The sequence below is a fragment of the Muntiacus reevesi genome, chromosome 8 (genome assembly GCF_963930625.1).
Source record: "Muntiacus reevesi chromosome 8, mMunRee1.1, whole genome shotgun sequence".
Taxonomy (NCBI): Eukaryota; Metazoa; Chordata; class Mammalia; order Artiodactyla; family Cervidae; genus Muntiacus; species Muntiacus reevesi.
In genome coordinates, this window is record NC_089256.1 from 1,871,201 (window position 1) to 1,887,806 (window position 16,606).

The window sequence follows — 16,606 nt, forward strand, 5'->3', positions numbered from 1 at the left end:
GGAGGCTGGGAGGATGGGAGCCTGGCTGTGATGCTGCTTCGGAGGCTGGCTGGCTGGCTGGCTTGCTGGCTGGCTGGGAGGCTGGGTGGCTGGGAGGCTGGCATGGAGGCTGGCTGGGAGGCTGGGAGGCTGGGAGGCTGGCTGGGAGGCTGGCTGGGAGGCTGGGACGCTGGGAGGCTGGGAGGCTTGGAGGCTGGCTGGGAGGCTGGCTGGGAGGCTGGCTGGCTGGCTGGCTGTCTGGCAGGCTGGCTGGGAGGCTGGGAGGCTGGGAGGCTGGTTGGGAAGCTGGGAGGCTGGGAGGCTGATAGGCTGGGAGGCTGGGAGGCTGGGAGCCTGGCTGGGAGGCTGGCTTGCTGGTGGGCTGGCTGGCTGGGAGGCTCGCTGTCTGGGAGGCTGGCTGGCTGGCTTGGAGGCTGGAAGGCTGGGAGGCTGGGAGGCTGGGAGGCTAGGAGTCTAGGAGGCTGGCTGGGAGGCTGGGAGGCTGGCTGGGAGGCTGGCTGGGAGGCTGGGAACCTGGGAGGCGGGGAGGCTGGGAGGCTGGGAGGCTAGGAGTCTAGGAGGCTGGCTGGCTGGCTAGGAGGCTGGCTGGGGGGCTGGCTGGGAGGCTGGGAGTCTGGGAGGCTGGGAGGCAGGGAGGATGGGAGGCTGGGAGCCTAGCTGGGAGGCTGGCTGTGAGGCTGGCTGGCTCACTGCCTGGTTGGCTGGCTGGCTGGGAGGCTGGGAGAATGGGAGCCTGGCTGTGATGCTGCCTGGGAGGCTGGCTGGCTGGCTGGTTGCTCCCTGGCTGGGAGGCTGGGTGGCTGGGAGGCTGGCATGGAGGCGGGCTGGGAGGCTGGGAGGCTGGGAGGCTGGCTGGGAGGCTGGCTGGGAGGCTGGGAGGCTGGGACGCTGTGAGGCTGGGAGGCTGGGAGGCTGGCTGGGAGGCTGGCTGGGAGGCTGGCTGGCTGGCTGGCTGGCTGGCAGGCTGGCTGGGAGGCTGGGAGGCTGGGAGGCTGGTTGGGAGGCTGGGAGGCTGGGAGGCTGGGAGCCTGGGAGACTGGCTGGGAGGCTGGCTGGCTGGTGGGCTCGCTGGCTCGGAGGCTGGCTGTCTGGGAGGCTGGCTGGCTGGCTTGGAGGCTGGAAGGCTGGGAGGCTGGGAGGCTGGGCGGCTGGCTGGGAGGCTGGGAGGCTGGCTGGGAGGCTGGCTGGGAGGCTGGGAGCCTGGGAGGCTGGGAGGCTGGGAGGCTAGGAGTCTAGGAGGCTGGCTGGGAGGCTGGGAGGCTGGCTGGGAGGCTGGCTGGGAGGCTGGGAGCCTGGGAGGCTGGGAGGCTGGGAGGCTGGGAGGCTGGGCGGCTGGCTGGGAGGCTGGGAGGCTGGGAGGATGGGAAGCTGGGAGGATGTGAGCCTGGCTGTGATGCTGCCTGTGAGGCTGGCTGGCTGGCTGGCTTGCTGGCTGGCTTGGAGGCTGGGTGACTGGGAGGCTGGCATGGAGGCTGGCTGGGAGGCTGGGAGGCTGGGAGGCTGGCTGGGAGGCTGGGAGGGTGGGACGCTGGGAGGTTGGGAGCCTGGGAGGCTGGCTGCGAGGCCGGCTGGGAGGTTGGCTGGCTGGCTGGCTGGCTGGCAGGCTCGCTGGGAGGATGGGAGGCTTGGAGGCTGGTTGGGAGGCTGGGAGGCTGGGAGGATGGGAGGCTCGGAGCCTGGCTGGAAGGCTGGCTGTGAGGCTGGCTGGCTCCCTGGCTGGTTGGCTGGCTGGCTGTGAGGCTGGGAGGATAGGAGCCTGGCTGTGATGCTCCCTGGGAGGCTGGCTGGCTGGCTGGCTTGCTGGCTGGCTGGGAGGCTGGGTGGCTGGGAGGCTGGCATGGAGGCTGGCTGGGAGGCTGGGAGGCTGGGAGGCTGGCTGGGAGGCTGGCTGGGAGGCTGTGAGGCTGGGACGCTGTGAGGCTGGGAGGCTGGGAGGCAGGCTGGGAGGCTGGCTTTGAGGCTGGCTGGCTGGCTGGCTGGCTGGCAGGCTGGCTGGGAGGCTGGGACGCTGGGAGGCTAGTTTGGAGGCTGGGAGCCTGGGAGGCTGGGAGGCTGGGAGGCTTGGAGATGGCTGGGAGGCTGGCTGGCTGGTGGGCTGGCTGGCTGGCTTGGAGGCTGGAAGGCTGGGAGGCTGGGAGGCTGGGAGGCTGGGAGGCTGGGAGGCTGGCTGGGAGGCTGGGAGGCTGGCTGGCTGGCGGGCTGGCTGGCGGGCTGGATGGCTGGGAGTCTGGCTGGCTGGCTGGCTGGCTGGCTGGCTGGATGACTGCCTGGGAGTCTGGCTGGCTGGCTGGGAGGCTGGCTGAGAGGATGGCTGGCTGGTTGGCTGGACCGGCTGGACCACCTGGAAGCGGCTCGAACCGGCTGGAACCGGATGGAACCGGCTTGACCCGGCTGGAACCGGCTGGAACATGTTTGAACCGGCTGAAACCGGCTGGAACCGGCTGGAACCGGTTTGAACCGGCTGGAACCGGCTGGAACCGGTTTGAACCCGTTTAAACCGGTTTGAACCGGCTGGAACCGGCTGGAACCGGCTGGAAGCGGTTTGAACCGGCTGCAACCGGCTGTAACCGCCTGAAACCGGCTGGAACAGGCTAGAACCGGCTGGAACCGGCTGCAGCTAGCTTGAACCGGCTGGAACCGGCTGGAACCGGCTTGACCCGGCTGGAACCGGCTGGTACCGGCTGTAACCGCCTGAAACCGGCTGGAACAGGCTAGAACCGGCTGGAACCGGTTTGAACCGGCTTGAACCGGCTGGAACCGCCTGAAACCGGCGGGAACCGGCTGGAACCGGCTGGAACCGTTTTTTTCCGGCTGGAACTGGCTGGAACCGGCTGGAACCGGCTGGTACCGGCTCGAACCGGCTAGAATCGGCTGGAACCGAATGGAACCGGCTGGAACCCACTGGAACAGGCTGGCTCGCTGGCTGGCACTGGCTGGGAGGCTAGGAGGCTGGGAGGCTGGGAGGCTGGGAGGCTGGGAGGCTGGCTGGGAGGCTGCCTGGGAGGCTGGCTGGCTAGTGGGCTGGCTGGCTGGCTGGCGGGCTGGCTGGCTGCTGGCTGGCTGGGAGGCTGGGAGGCTGGCTGGGAGGCTGGGAGGCTGGCTGGGAGGCTGGGAGAATGGGAGGCTGGCTGAGAGGCTGGGAGTCTGTGAGTCTTGGAGGCTGGGAGGCTGGGAGGCTGGGAGGCTGGCTGGGAGGCTGGGAGGCTGGCTGGGAGGCTGGGAGAATGGGAGGCTGGGAGGCTGGGAGGCTGGGAGGCTGGCTGGGAGGCTGGGACGCTGGCTGGGAGGCTGGGAGAATGGGAGGCAGGCTGGGAGGCTGGGCGCTAGGACTCTTGGAGGCTGGGAGGCTGGCTGGGAGGCTGGGAGGCTGGGAGGCTGGGAGGCTGGGAGTCTGGGAGGCTGGGAGGCTGGCTGGGAGGTTGCCTGGGAGGCTGGCTGGCTGGCGGGCTGGCTGGCTGGCTGGCTGGCTGGGAGGATGGCTGAGAGGATGGCTGGCTGGTTGGCTGGACCGGCTGGACCACCTGGAAGCGGCTGAAAGCGGCTGGAAGCGGCTGGAAGCGGCTTGACCCGGCTGGAACCGGGTGGAACCGGCTGGAACCGGTTTGAACCGGTTTAAACCGGTTTGAACCGGCTGGAACCGGCTGGAACCGGCTGGAACCGGTTTGAACCGGTTTAAACCGGCTGGAACCGGCTGGAACCGGCTGGAACCGGTTTGAACCGGTTTAAACCGGCTGGAACCGGCTGGAACCGGTTTGAACCGGCTGGAACCGGCTGGAACCGGTTTGAACCGGTTTAAACCGGTTTGAACCGGCTGGAACCGGCTGGAACCGGTTTGAACAGGCTGGAACCGGTTTCAACCGGTTTAAACCGGATTGAACCGCCTGAAACCGGCGGGAACCGGCTGGAACCGGCTGGAAACGGTTTTTTCCGGCTGGAACTGGCTGGAACCGGCTGGAACCGGCTGGTACCGGCTCGAACCGGCTAGAATCGGCTGGAACCGAATGGAGACGGCTGGAACCCACTGGAACAGGCTGGCTCGCTGGCTGGCACTGGCTGGGAGGCTGGGAGGCTGGGAGGCTGGGAGGCTGGGAAGCGGGAAGGCTGTGAGGCTGGCTGGGAGGCTGCCTGGGAGGCTGGCTGGCTGGCGGGCTGGCTGGCTGGCTGGCGGGCTGGCTGGCTGGCTGGCTGGCTGGGAGGCTGGGAGGCTGGGAGGCTGGCTGGGAGGCTGGGAGGCTGGCTGGGAGGCTGGGAGAATGGGAGGCTGGCTGAGAGGCTGGGAGTCTGTGAGTCTTGGAGGCTGGGAGGCTGGCTGGGAGGCTGGGAGGCTGGCTGGGATGCTGGGAGAAAGGGGGGCTGGCTGGGAGGCTGGGAGGCTAGGAGTCTTGGAGGCTGGGAGGCTGGCTGGGAGGCTGGGAGGCTGGGAAGCTGGGAGGCTGGGAGGCTGGGAGGCTGGGAGCCTGGCTGGGAGGCTGCCTGGGAGGCTGGCTGGCTGGCGGGCTGGCTGGCTGGCTGGCTGGCTGGGAGGCTGGCTGAGAGGATGGCTGGCTGGTTGGCTGGACCGGCTGGACCACCTGGAAGCGGCTGGAACCGGCTTGAACCGGTTTAAACCGGCTGGAAGCGGTTTGAACCGGTTTAAACCGTCTGGAACCGGCTTGAACCGGTTTGAACCGGTTTAAACCGGTTTGAACCGGCTGGAACCGGCTGGAACCGGTTTGAACCGGTTTAAACCGGATGGAACCGGCTGGAACCGGTTTGAACCGGCTGGAACCGGCTGGAACCGGTTTGAACCGGTTTAAACCGGTATGAACCGGCTGGAACCGGCTGGAACCGGCTGGAACCGGTTTGAACCGGCTGGAACCGGCTGTAACCGCCTGAAACCGGCTGGAACAGGCTAGAACCGGCTGGAACCGGCTGCAGCTAGCTTGAACCGGCTGGAACCGGCTGGAACCGGCTTGAACCGGTTTGAACCGGCTGTTACCGGCTGTAACCGGCTTGAACCGGTTTAAACCGGCTGGAAGCGGTTTGAACCGGTTTAAACCGTCTGGAACCGGCTTGAACCGGTTTGAACCGGTTTGAACAGGTTTAAACCGGCTGGAACCGGCTGGAACCGGTTTGAACCGGTTTAAACCGGCTGGAAGCGGTTTGAACCGGTTTAAACCGTCTGGAACCGGCTTGAACCGGTTTGAACCGGTTTAAACCGGTTTGAACCGGCTGGAACCGGCTGGAACCGGTTTGAACCGGTTTAAACCGGATGGAACCGGCTGGAACCGGTTTGAACCGGCTGGAACCGGCTGGAACCGGTTTGAACCGGTTTAAACCGGTATGAACCGGCTGGAACCGGCTGGAACCGGCTGGAACCGGTTTGAACCGGCTGGAACCGGCTGTAACCGCCTGAAACCGGCTGGAACAGGCTAGAACCGGCTGGAACCGGCTGCAGCTAGCTTGAACCGGCTGGAACCGGCTGGAACCGGCTTGAACCGGTTTGAACCGGCTGTTACCGGCTGTAACCGCCTGAAACCGGCTGGAACAGGCTAGAACCGGCTGGAACCGGTTTGAACCGGCTGGAACCGGCTGGAACCGCCTGAAACCGGCGGGAACCGGCTGGAACCGGCTGGAACCGGTTTTTTCCGGCTGGAACTGGCTGGAACCGGCTGGAACCGGCTGGTACCGGCTCGAACCGGCTAGAATCGGCTGGAACCGAATGGAACCGGCTGGAACCCACTGGAACAGGCTGGCTCGCTGGCTGGCACTGGCTGGGAGGCTGGGAGGCTGGGAGGCTGGGAGGCTGGGAGGCTGGGAGGCTGGCTGGGAGGCTGCCTGGGAGGCTGGCTGGCTGGCGGGCTGGCTGGCTGGCTGGCGGGCTGGCTGGCTGCTGGCTGGCTGGGAGGCTGGGAGGCTGGCTGGGAGGCTGGGAGGCTGGCTGGGAGGCTGGGAGAATGGGAGGCTGGCTGAGAGGCTGGGAGTCTGTGAGTCTTGGAGGCTGGGAGGCTGGGAGGCTGGGAGGCTGGCTGGGAGGCTGGGAGGCTGGCTGGGAGGCTGGGAGAATGGGAGGCTGGGAGGCTGGGAGGCTGGGAGGCTGGCTGGGAGGCTGGGACGCTGGCTGGGAGGCTGGGAGAATGGGAGGCTGGCTGGGAGGCTGGGAGGCTAGGACTCTTGGAGGCTGGGAGGCTGGCTGGGAGGCTGGGAGGCTGGCAGCCTGGGAGGCTGGGAGGCTGGGAGGCTGGGAGGCTGGCTGGGAGGCTGCCTGGGAGGCTGGCTGGCTGGCGGGCTGGCTGGCTGGCTGGCTGGCTGGGAGGCTGGCTGAGAGGATGGCTGGCTGGTTGGCTGGACCGGCTGGACCACCTGGAAGCGGCTGGAACCGGCTGGAACCGGATGGAACCGGTTTGAACCGGCTGGAACCGGCTGGAACCGGCTGGAACCGGTTTGAACCGGTTTAAGCCGGCTGGAACCGGTTTGAACCGGTTGGAACCGGCTGGAATCGGCTGGAACCGGTTTGAACCGGCTGGAACCGGCTGGAACCGGTTTGAACCGGCTGTAATCGGTTTTAACCGGCTGGAACCGGTTTGAACCGGCTGGAACCGGCTGGAACCGGCTGGAACCGGTTTGAACCGATTTAAACCGGCTGGAACCGGCTGGAACTGGCTGGAACCGGTTTAAACCGGCTGGAAACGGCTGGAACCGGCTGGAACCGGCATGAACCGGTTTGAACCTGCTGGAACAGGCTGGAACCGGCTCGAACCGGTTTGAATCGGTTTAAACCAGCTGGAACCGGCTGGAACCGGTTTGAACCGGCTGCAACCGGCTGGAACCGCCTGGAACCGGTTTTTTCCGGATGGAACTGGCTGGAACCGACTGGAACCGGCTGGTACCGGCTCGAACCGGCTAGAATCGGCTGGAACCGGATGGAACCGGCTGGAACCGGCTGGAACAGGCTGGCTCGCTGGCTGGCACTGGCTGGGAGGCTGGGAGGCTGGGAGGCTGGGAGGCTGGGAGGCTGGCTGGAAGGCTGGCTGGGAGGCTGGCTGGCTGGCGGGCTGGCTGGCTGGCTGGCGGGCTGGCGGGCTGCCTGGCTGGCTGGGAGGCTGGGAGGCTGGGAGGCTGGCTGGGAGGCTGGGAGGCTGGCTGGGAGGCTGGGAGAATGGGAGGCTGGCTGAGAGGCTGGGAGGCTGTGAGTCTTGGAGGCTGGGCGGCTGGCTGGGAGGCTGGGAGGCTGGGAGGCTGGGAGGCTGGGAGGCTGGGAGGCTGGCTGGGAGGCTGGGAGGCTGGCTGGAGGCTGGGAGAATGGGAGGCTGGCTGGGAGGCTGGGAGGCTGGGAGTCTTGGAGGCTGGGAGGCTGGGAGTCTTGGAGGCTGGGAGGCTGGCTGGGAGGCTGCCTGGGAGGCTGGCTGGCTGGCGGGCTGGCTGGCTGGCTGGCGGGCTGGCTGGCTGGCTGGCTGCCTGGGAGGCTGGGAGGCTGGGAGGCTGGCTGGGAGGCTGGCTGGGAGTCAGGGAGAATGGGAGGCTGGCTGAGAGGCTGGGAGGCTGTGAGTCTTGGAGGCTGGGAGGCTGCCTGGGAGGCTGGGAGGCTGGGAGGCTGGGAGGCTGGGAGGCTGGCTGGGAGGCTGGGAGGCTGGCTGGGAGGCTGGGAGAATGGGAGGCTGGCTGGGACGCTGGGAGGCTGGGAGTCTTGGAGGCTGGGAGGCTGGCTGGGAGGCTGGGAGGCTGGGAGGCTGGGAGGCTGGGAGGCTGGGAGGCTGGCTGGGAGGCTGCCTGGGAGTCTGGCTGGCTGGCGGGCTGGCTGGCTGGCTGGCTGGCTGGGAGGCTGGCGGAGAGAATGGCTGGCTGGTTGGCTGGACCGGCTGGACCACCTGGAAGCACCTGGAAGCGGCTGGAACCGGCTGGAACCAGCTTGACCCGGCTGGAACCGGCTGGAACCGGCTGGAACCGGTTTGAACCGGTTTAAACCGGTTTGAACCGGCTGGAACCGGCTGGAACCGACTGGAACCGGTTTGAACCGGTTTAAACCGGCTGGAACCGGCTGGAACCGGTTTGAACCGGTTTAAACCGGCTGGAACCGCCTGAAACCGGCGGGAACCGGCTAGAACCGGCTGGAACCGGTTTTTTCCGGCTGGAACTGGCTCGATCCGGCTGGAACCGTCTGGTACCGGCTCGAACCGGCTAGAATAGGCTGGAACCGAATGGAACCGGCTGGAACCCACTGGAACAGGCTGGCTCGCTGGCTGGCACTGGCTGGGAGGCTGGGAGGCTGGGAGGCTGGCTGGGAGGCTGGGAGGCTGGCTGGGAGGCTGGGAGAATGGGAGGCTGGCTGGGAGGCTGGGAGGCTAGGAGTCTTGGAGGCTGGGAGGCTGGCTGGGAGGCTGGGAGGCTGGGAGGCTGGGAGGCTGGGAGGCTGGGAGGCTGGGAGGCTGGCTGGGAGGCTGCCTAGGAGGCTGGCTGGCTGGCGGGCTGTCTGGCTGGCTGGCTGGCTGGGAGGCTGGCTGAGAGGATGGCTGGCTGGTTGGCTGGACCGGCTGGTCCACCTGGAAGCGGCTGGAAGCGGCTGGAAGCGGCTGGAACCGGCTGGAACCGGCTGGACTCGGCTGGAACCAGCTGGAACCGGCTGGAACCGGTTTGTACCGGTTTAAACCGGCTGGAACCGGCTGGAACCGGTTTGAACCGGCTGGAACCGGCTGGAACCGGTTTGAACCGGTTTAAACCGGCTGGAACCGGCTGGAACCGGTTTGAACCGGTTTAAACCGGCTGGAAACGGTTTGAACCGGCTGGAACCGGCTGGAACCGGTTTGAACCGGTTTAAACCGGTTTGAACCGGCTGGAACCGGCTGGAACGGGCTGGAAATGGTTTGAACCAGTTTAAACCAGCTGGAACCGGTTTGAACCGGCTGGAACCGGCTGGAACCGGCTGGAACCGGTTTGATCCGGTTTAAACCGGTTTGAACCAGCTGGAACCGGCTGGAACTGGCTGGAACCGGTTTGAACCGGTTTAAACCGGCTGGAACCGGCTGGAAGCGGCTGGAACCGGCTGGAACCGGTTTGAACCGGTTTAAACCGGCTGGAACCGGCTGGAACCGGTTTGAACCGGCTGGAACCGGCTGGAACCGGTTTGAACCGGTTTAAACAGGCTAGAACCGGCTGGAACCGGCTGGAGCTAGCTTGAACCGGCTGGAACCGGCTGGAACCGGCTAGAACCGGCTGGAACCGGCTGGAACCGGTTTGAACCGGTTTAAACCGGTTTGAACCGGCTGCAACCGGCTGGAACCGGTTTGAACCGGCTGGATCCGGCTGTAACCGCCTGAAACCGGCTGGAACAGGCTAGAACCGGCTGGAACCGGTTTTTTCCGGCTGGAACTGGCTGGAACCGGCTGGAACCGGCTGGTACCGGCTCGAACCGGCTAGAATCGGCTGGAACCGGATGGAACCGGCTGGAACCGGCTGGAACAGGCTGGCTCGCTGGCTGACCTTGGCTGGGAGGCTGGGAGGCTGGCTGGGAGGCTGGGAGGCTGGCTGGGAGGCTGGGCGAATGGGAGGCTGGCTGGGAGACTGGGAGGCAGGGAGTCTTGGAGGCTGGGAGGCTGGCTGGGAGGCTGGGAGGCTGGGAGGCTGGGAGGATGGGAGACTGGGAGCCTGGCTGGGAGGCTGGCTGTGAGGCTGGCTGGTTGGCTGGCTGGCTGGGAGGCTGGGAGGATGGGAGCCTGGCTGTGATGCTGCTTCGGAGGCTGGCTGGCTGGCTGGCTTGCTGGCTGGCTGGGAGGCTGGGTGGCTGGGAGGCTGGCATGGAGGCTGGCTGGGAGGCTGGGAGGCTGGGAGGCTGGCTGGGAGGCTGGCTGGGAGGCTGGGACGCTGGGAGGCTGGGAGGCTTGGAGGCTGGCTGGGAGGCTGGCTGGGAGGCTGGCTGGCTGGCTGGCTGTCTGGCAGGCTGGCTGGGAGGCTGGGAGGCTGGGAGGCTGGTTGGGAAGCTGGGAGGCTGGGAGGCTGATAGGCTGGGAGGCTGGGAGGCTGGGAGCCTGGCTGGGAGGCTGGCTTGCTGGTGGGCTGGCTGGCTGGGAGGCTCGCTGTCTGGGAGGCTGGCTGGCTGGCTTGGAGGCTGGAAGGCTGGGAGGCTGGGAGGCTGGGAGGCTAGGAGTCTAGGAGGCTGGCTGGGAGGCTGGGAGGCTGGCTGGGAGGCTGGCTGGGAGGCTGGGAACCTGGGAGGCGGGGAGGCTGGGAGGCTGGGAGGCTAGGAGTCTAGGAGGCTGGCTGGCTGGCTAGGAGGCTGGCTGGGGGGCTGGCTGGGAGGCTGGGAGTCTGGGAGGCTGGGAGGCAGGGAGGATGGGAGGCTGGGAGCCTAGCTGGGAGGCTGGCTGTGAGGCTGGCTGGCTCACTGCCTGGTTGGCTGGCTGGCTGGGAGGCTGGGAGAATGGGAGCCTGGCTGTGATGCTGCCTGGGAGGCTGGCTGGCTGGCTGGTTGCTCCCTGGCTGGGAGGCTGGGTGGCTGGGAGGCTGGCATGGAGGCGGGCTGGGAGGCTGGGAGGCTGGGAGGCTGGCTGGGAGGCTGGCTGGGAGGCTGGGAGGCTGGGACGCTGTGAGGCTGGGAGGCTGGGAGGCTGGCTGGGAGGCTGGCTGGGAGGCTGGCTGGCTGGCTGGCTGGCTGGCAGGCTGGCTGGGAGGCTGGGAGGCTGGGAGGCTGGTTGGGAGGCTGGGAGGCTGGGAGGCTGGGAGCCTGGGAGACTGGCTGGGAGGCTGGCTGGCTGGTGGGCTCGCTGGCTCGGAGGTTGGCTGTCTGGGAGGCTGGCTGGCTGGCTTGGAGGCTGGAAGGCTGGGAGTCTGGGAGGCTGGGCGGCTGGCTGGGAGGCTGGCTGGGAGCCTGGGAGGCTGGGAGGCTGGGAGGCTGGGAGGATGGGCGGCTGGCTGGGAGGCTGGGAGGCTGGCTGGGAGGCTGGCTGGGAGGCTGGGAGCCTGGGAGGCTGGGAGGCTGGGAGGCTAGGAGTCTAGGAGGCTGGCTGGGAGGCTGGGAGGCTGGCTGGGAGGCTGGCTGGGAGGCTGGGAGCCTGGGAGGCTGGGAGGCTGGGAGGCTGGGAGGCTGGGCGGCTGGCTGGGAGGCTGGGAGGCTGGGAGGATGGGAAGCTGGGAGGATGTGAGCCTGGCTGTGATGCTGCCTGTGAGGCTGGCTGGCTGGCTGGCTTGCTGGCTGGCTTGGAGGCTGGGTGACTGGGAGGCTGGCATGGAGGCTGGCTGGGAGGCTGGGAGGCTGGGAGGCTGGCTGGGAGGCTGGGAGGGTGGGACGCTGGGAGGTTGGGAGCCTGGGAGGCTGGCTGCGAGGCCGGCTGGGAGGTTGGCTGGCTGGCTGGCTGGCTGGCAGGCTCGCTGGGAGGATGGGAGGCTTGGAGGCTGGTTGGGAGGCTGGGAGGCTGGGAGGATGGGAGGCTCGGAGCCTGGCTGGGAGGCTGGCTGTGAGGCTGGCTGGCTCCCTGGCTGGTTGGCTGGCTGGCTGTGAGGCTGGGAGGATGGGAGCCTGGCTGTGATGCTGCCTGGGAGGCTGGCTGGCTGGCTGGCTTGCTGGCTGGCTAGGAGGCTGGGTGGCTGGGAGGCTGGCATGGAGGCTGGCTGGGAGGCTGGGAGGCTGGGAGGCTGGCTGGGAGGCTGGCTGGGAGGCTGTGAGGCTGGGACGCTGTGAGGCTGGGAGGCTGGGAGGCAGGCTGGGAGGCTGGCTTTGAGGCTGGCTGGCTGGCTGGCTGGCTGGCAGGCTGGCTGGGAGGCTGGGACGCTGGGAGGCTAGTTTGGAGGCTGGGAGCCTGGGAGGCTGGGAGGCTGGGAGGCTTGGAGATGGCTGGGAGGCTGGCTGGCTGGTGGGCTGGCTGGCTGGCTTGGAGGCTGGAAGGCTGGGAGGCTGGGAGGCTGGGAGGCTGGGAGGCTGGGAGGCTGGCTGGGAGGCTGGGAGGCTGGCTGGCTGGCGGGCTGGCTGGCGGGCTGGATGGCTGGGAGTCTGGCTGGCTGGCTGGCTGGCTGGCTGGCTGGATGACTGCCTGGGAGTCTGGCTGGCTGGCTGGGAGGCTGGCTGAGAGGATGGCTGGCTGGTTGGCTGGACCGGCTGGACCACCTGGAAGCGGCTCGAACCGGCTGGAACCGGCTGGAACCGGCTTGACCCGGCTTGAACCGGCTGGAACATGTTTGAACCGGCTGAAACCGGCTGGAACCGGCTGGAACCGGTTTGACCCGGCTGGAACCGGCTAGAACCAGTTTGAACCGGCTGGAACCGGCTGGAACCAGTTTGAACCGGCTGGAACCGGCTGGAACCGGCTGGAACCGGTTTGAACCGGCTGGAACCGGCTAGAACGGCTGGAAGCGGCTGGAACCGGCTCGAACCAGCTGGAACCGTTTTTTTCCGGCTGGAACCGGCTGGAACCGGTGTTTTCCGGCTTGAACCGGCTGGAACCGGTTTGAACCGGCTGGAACCGGCTGGAACCGGTTTGAACCGGCTGGAAGCTGCTGGAACCGGCTAGAACCGGTTTTTTCCGGCTGGAACCAGCTGGAACCGTTTTGAACCGGCTCGAACCGGCTGGACCGGTTTGAACCGGCTGGATCCGGCTAGAACCGGCTTGAAACGGCTTGAACCGCCTGGAACCGGCTGAAACCGGCTGGAACCGGGTGGAACCGGTTTGAACCGGCTGGAACCGGCTTGAAACGGCTGGAACCGGTTTTTACCGGCTGGAACCGGCTGGAACCGGCTGGAACCTGCTGGAACCGGTTGGAACAGGCTGGAACCGGCTAGAATCGGCTTGAACCGGCTGGAACCGGCTGGAACCGGCTGGAACCGGTTTTCTCCGGCTGGAACTGGCTGGAACCGGCTGGAACCGGCTGGTACCGGCTCGAACCGGCTAGAATCGGCTGGAACCGGATGGAAACGGCTGGAATCGGCTGGAACAGGCTGGCTCGCTGGCTGACCTTGGCTGGGAGGCTGGGAGGCTGGCTGGGAGGCTGGGAGGCTGGCTGGGAGGCTGGGAGAATGGGAAGCTGGCTGGGAGACTGGGAGGCTGGGAGTCTTGGAGGCTGGGAGGCTGGCTGGGAGGCTGGGAGGCTGGGAGGCTGGGAGGATGGGAGGCTGGGAGCCTGGCTGGGAGGCTGGCTGTGAGGCTGGCTGGCTAGCTGGCTTGCTGGCTGGCTTTGAGGCTGGGTGACTGGGAGGCTGGCATGGAGGCTGGCTGGGAGGCTGGGAGGCTGGGAGGCTGGGAGGCTAGGAGTCTAGGAGGCTGGCTGGGAGGCTGGGAGGCTGGGAGGCTGGGAGGCTGGGAGGCTAGGAGTCTAGGAGGCTGGCTGGGAGGCTGGGAGGCTGGCTGGGAGGCTGGCTGGAAGGCTGGGAGGCTGGGAGGCTGGGAGGCTAGGAGTCTAGGAGGCTGGCTGGGAGGCTGGGAGGCTGGCTGGGAGGCTGGCTGGGAGGCTGGGAGCCTGGGAGGCTGGGAGGCTGGGAGGCTGGGAGGCTGGCTGGGAGGCTGGGAGGCTGGGAGGATGGGAAGCTGGGAGGATGTGAGCCTGGCTGTGATGCTGCCTGTGAGGCTGGCTGTCTGGCTGGCTTGCTGGCTGGCTTGGAGCCTGGGTGACTGGGAGGCTGGCATGGAGGCTGGCTGGGAGGCTGGGAGGCTGGGAGGCTGGCTGGGAGGCTGGGAGGGTGGGACGCTGGGAGGTTGGGAGCCTGGGAGGCTGGCTGCGAGGCCGGCTGGGAGGTTGGCTGGCTGGCTGGCTGGCTGGCAGGCTCGCTGGGAGGATGGGAGGCTTGGAGGCTGGTTGGGAGGCTGGGAGGCTGGGAGGATGGGAGGCTCGGAGCCTGGCTGGGAGGCTGGCTGTGAGGCTGGCTGGCTCGCTGCCTGGTTGGCTGGCTGGCTGTGAGGCTGGGAGGATGGGAGCCTGGCTGTGATGCTGCCTGGGAGGCTGGCTGGCTGGCTGGCTTGCTGGCTGGCTGGGAGGCTGGGTGGCTGGGAGGCTGGCATGGAGGCTGGCTGGGAGGCTGGGAGGCTGGGAGGCTGGCTGGGAGGCTGGCTGGGAGGCTGTGAGGCTGGGACGCTGTGAGGCTGGGAGGCTGGGAGGCAGGCTGGGAGGCTGGCTGGGAGGCTGGCTGGGAGGCTGTGAGGCTGGGACGCTGTGAGGCTGGGAGGCTGGGAGGCAGGCTGGGAGGCTGGCTGGGAGGTTGGCTGGCTGGCAGGCTGGCTGGGAGGCTGGGAGCCTGGGAGACTGGCTGGGAGGCTGGCTGGCTGGTGGGCTGGCTGGCTGGCTTGGAGGCTGGAAGGCTGGGAGGCTGGGAGGCTGGGAGGCTGGGAGGCTGGCTGGGAGGCTGGGAGGCTGGCTGGCTGGCGGGCTGGCTGGCGGGCTGGCTGGCTGGGAGTCTGGCTGGCTGGATGGCTGGCTGGCTGGATGACTGCCTGGGAGTCTGTCTGGCTGGCTGTGAGGCTGGCTGAGAGGATGGCTGGCTGGTTGGCTGGACCGGCTGGACCACCTGGAAGCGGCTGGAACCAGCTGGAACCGGCTGGAACCCGCTTGACCCGGCTGGAACCGGCTGGAACCCGTTTGAACTGGCAGGAACCGGCTGGAACCGGCTGGAACCGTTTTTTTCCGGCTGGAACCGGCTGGAACCGGTTTTTTCCGGCTTGAACCGGCTGGAACCGGTTTGAACCGGCTGGAACCGGCTGGAACCGGTTTGAACCGGCTGGAACCTGCTGGAACCGGCTAGAACCGGTTTTTTCCGGCTGGAACCGGCTGGAACCGTTTTGAACCGGCTGGAACCTGCTGGAACCGGTTTGAACAGGCTGGAACCGGCTAGAACCGGCTGGAACCGGCTTGAGCCGGCTTGAACCGGCTGGAACCGGCTAGAACCGGCTTGAACCGGCTTGAACCGCCTGGAACCGGCTGAAACCGGCTGGAACCGGGTGGAACCGGTTTGAACCGGCTGGAACCGGCTAGAACCGGCTGGAACTGGCTGGCACCGGCTGGAACCGGCTGGAACCGGTTTGAACGGCTGGAACCGGCTAGAACCGGCTTGAACCGGCTGGAACCGGTTTCTACTGGCTTGAACCGGCTGGAACCGGCTGGAACCGGCTGGAACCGGTTTTTTCCGGCTGGAACTGGCTGGAACCGGCTGGAACCCGCTGGTACCGGCTCGAACCGGCTAGAATCGGCTGGAACCGGATGGAACCGGCTGGAACCGGCTGGAACAGGCTGGCTCGCTGGCTGACCTTGGCTGGGAGGCTGGGAGGCTGGCTGGGAGGCTGGGAGGCTGGCTGGGAGGCTGGGAGAATGGGAAGCTGGCTGGGAGACTGGGAGGCTGGGAGTCTTGGAGGCTGGGAGGCTGGCTGGGGGGCTGGGTGGCTGGGAGGCTGGCATGGAGGCTGGCTGGGAGGCTGGGAGGCTGGGAGGCTGGCTGGGAGGCTGGCTGGGAGGCTGTGAGGCTGGGACGCTGTGAGGCTGGGAGGCTGGGAGGCAGGCTGGGAGGCTGGCTGGGAGGCTGGCTGGGAGGCTGTGAGGCTGGGACGCTGTGAGGCTGGGAGGCTGGGAGGCAGGCTGGGAGGCTGGCTGGGAGGTTGGCTGGCTGGCAGGCTGGCTGGGAGGCTGGGAGCCTGGGAGACTGGCTGGGAGGCTGGCTGGCTGGTGGGCTGGCTGGCTGGCTTGGAGGCTGGAAGGCTGGGAGGCTGGGAGGCTGGGAGGCTGGGAGGCTGGCTGGGAGGCTGGGAGGCTGGCTGGCTGGCGGGCTGGCTGGCGGGCTGGCTGGCTGGGAGTCTGGCTGGCTGGATGGCTGGCTGGCTGGATGACTGCCTGGGAGTCTGTCTGGCTGGCTGTGAGGCTGGCTGAGAGGATGGCTGGCTGGTTGGCTGGACCGGCTGGACCACCTGGAAGCGGCTGGAACCAGCTGGAACCGGCTGGAACCCGCTTGACCCGGCTGGAACCGGCTGGAACCCGTTTGAACTGGCAGGAACCGGCTGGAACCGGCTGGAACCGTTTTTTTCCGGCTGGAACCGGCTGGAACCGGTTTTTTCCGGCTTGAACCGGCTGGAACCGGTTTGAACCGGCTGGAACCGGCTGGAACCGGTTTGAACCGGCTGGAACCTGCTGGAACCGGCTAGAACCGGTTTTTTCCGGCTGGAACCGGCTGGAACCGTTTTGAACCGGCTGGAACCTGCTGGAACCGGTTTGAACAGGCTGGAACCGGCTAGAACCGGCTGGAACCGGCTTGAGCCGGCTTGAACCGGCTGGAACCGGCTAGAACCGGCTTGAACCGGCTTGAACCGCCTGGAACCGGCTGAAACCGGCTGGAACCGGGTGGAACCGGTTTGAACCGGCTGGAACCGGCTAGAACCGGCTGGAACTGGCTGGCACCGGCTGGAACCGGCTGGAACCGGTTTGAACGGCTGGAACCGGCTAGAACCGGCTTGAACCGGCTGGAACCGGTTTCTACTGGCTTGAACCGGCTGGAACCGGCTGGAACCGGCTGGAACCGGTTTTTTCCGGCTGGAACTGGCTGGAACCGGCTGGAACCCGCTGGTACCGGCTCGAACCGGCTAGAATCGGCTGGAACCGGATGGAACCGGCTGGAACCGGCTGGAACAGGCTGGCTCGCTGGCTGACCTTGGCTGGGAGGCTGGGAGGC